Source organism: Cyprinus carpio, chromosome B16 (genome assembly GCF_018340385.1).
Source record: "Cyprinus carpio isolate SPL01 chromosome B16, ASM1834038v1, whole genome shotgun sequence".
NCBI classification, from domain to species: Eukaryota; Metazoa; Chordata; class Actinopteri; order Cypriniformes; family Cyprinidae; genus Cyprinus; species Cyprinus carpio.
The window spans coordinates 26,497,433-26,499,695 of record NC_056612.1 but is presented as its reverse complement, the minus strand read 5'-3'; the positions used below and the strand labels follow the sequence as shown (position 1 = coordinate 26,499,695).

The window sequence follows — 2,263 nt, the reverse complement described above, 5'->3', positions numbered from 1 at the left end:
CACGCGCGACGCGCTCGCCTCCGTGTGCGAGCGTCAAATTGTTTCACTGCGCTTGAGAGATTTGTTGTAATGTTTCCTCACAAATGTGACCCTGGACCACAAAACCAATCATATGGGTCAATTTTGTGAAATTAAAATCGATGCGCTTTCTATTGATGTATGGTTTGTTAGGGGGACGATATCTGGCTGAGATACAACTATGTGAAAATCTGGAATCTGAGGGTGCAAAACACTCAAAATATTGACAAAATCGCATTTAAAGTTGTCCAAATGAAGTTGTTAGCAATGCATATTATTACTTAACAAAAATTAAGTTTTGAGTAGGAAATTTACAAAATATCTTCATGGAACATGGTCTTTATTTAATGAGTTTTGGCATAAAAGAAAAATCTATAATTTTTACCCATACAATGTATTGTTGGCTACTGAAATAAACCCGTGCTACTTGACTGGTTTTGTGCTCCCGGGTCACATGTAATAATATTCCCCTAATAAAGACCAGTCATAAGGCCATAATGAAACTGTAAAATTCAAATCTTTGACAACATTAGTTGCCATGACAAAAATTTACCGTGGTAATTTCCACCAAAATAACAGTTACTGTAGTAAAACTCCTCTAAATTGATATTAACCTGTACTGTTTGAAGGAGATCTCTTTTTAATGTACTATGGTTTTACTTAAAATTAATAAGTAAATATTATGCATTACTAATGTTATTAATATTAAAATAAATATTAAAAATGAAAAATATTTATAAATAATTTATATAATTTTATATATAAATATAATTTATATTGAAATAAAAAAATAGTAAATAATATATTTTTCATGATAAAGGTAATATACACTTCGGTAATATACATTACACTTTTTAATATTTTTATTAATTATTTTAGTAAAGTGCATAAATATTATGCATTAATAATGTTACTATATTATAATAAATATTCAATATAAAAAATCGTAAAAATATATATAATTTTATATATGAATATAATTTATGTTATATTTATATATAAATACATATAATAAATATAAATATAGTTTCCATGATAAAGGTAACAGGACAGCATTACACTTTCTGAATTTTTGTTTTTAATATTTTTATTAATTATTTTAGTAAAGTGCATAAATATTATGCATTACTCATGTTACTATATTATAATAAATATTAAATATAAAAAAACTTAAAAATATTTGTTATTTTATATATGAATATTATTTATGTTATATTTATATATAAATACATATAATAAATATAAATATAGTTTCCATGATAAAGGTAACAGGACAACATTACAAAATGTTTGTTTTTAATATTTTTATTAATTCTTGTCACATTTAAGTATTCTTTCAACAGCAACAACGATACATTATAATTTATTTAAAATGATCAATTAAAATAAATAAATTAGGGGTTGAATTAGAGGTTTCATTGTATTATTAATCTATTTTTCCAATTATATTTTGGTCTGTAAACAAGCCTATGATATGTCTGCATTTAAATGTCTCCATTAGGCTGATGCTGTGGGGTGTAATTTCACTAATGATGAGGATTTACTATGAAAAAGACAAAATGATCACCAACACATTTTCATTCCTGTCCCTTGTTTTATTTCACTTAATCTGTCCATTTCATTTCACTGGTGCTGTTTTGGCTCAGAGTCTCTTTTGTCTTTGCAGGGTTTACAAGCTCAAGTGAAAGCTGAAAAAAGTGTCCTGAGAGGAAAACAAATAGGGATGAGACTGAATGGTATGTACATTACAGTGAACATGTGCTTATTTTGAATCATATGTTTGTTTAAATTTTAAAAAACTGACCACGCTTTTGGATTCTACTATGAAAAAAAAAAAAAAAATCTTGATCTGATAGCCTGTGAGTAAAATTCAGCAAATGTCTGTAATTTTCTCTTGGTAAGCGTCAATAGCTAGGATTCATTTTGCAGTACTGAGAGTAAATCAATTTCAAACGCCTGGATTTCCAGACGATTGCATAATAATAATGACCTGCCGCTTGTGAAATCACTGTATTTACAGTGTGCTTTTCATGGCTCTAGCCACTTGAGGCCTGTTGAATGATGAAATTGGGTCTCGCTCTGTTGCTCCGTGGCTTTGTATTGCTCAGGGGTGTCCATGGGATCAGCATGATAATATGGCAGCCGGGGACCCGTGCGTCTGTGAGAGTGGAGGAGGCTTCGGTCTCAGCACTTCCTCTCTCACACCCTGTCAGGGCTGAAGGTCAGGGCCACACTCTGTGCTGAG

The 2,263-nt window shown here is 29.8% G+C and overlaps 1 protein-coding gene across 1 annotated transcript in view; it reads left to right on the top strand.

The window, feature by feature from the left end:
- The first annotated feature begins 1,487 nt into the window (after positions 1-1,487).
- The window catches only part of znf385d (zinc finger protein 385D), a 188,610-nt gene continuing 187,834 nt past the window's right edge, over positions 1,488-2,263 (top strand). Inside the window, exon 1 of the mRNA XM_042741746.1 lies at positions 1,488-1,754. The gene's annotated coding sequence lies outside the window, so the exon portion shown is untranslated. The remainder of the gene's footprint in view (positions 1,755-2,263) is intronic.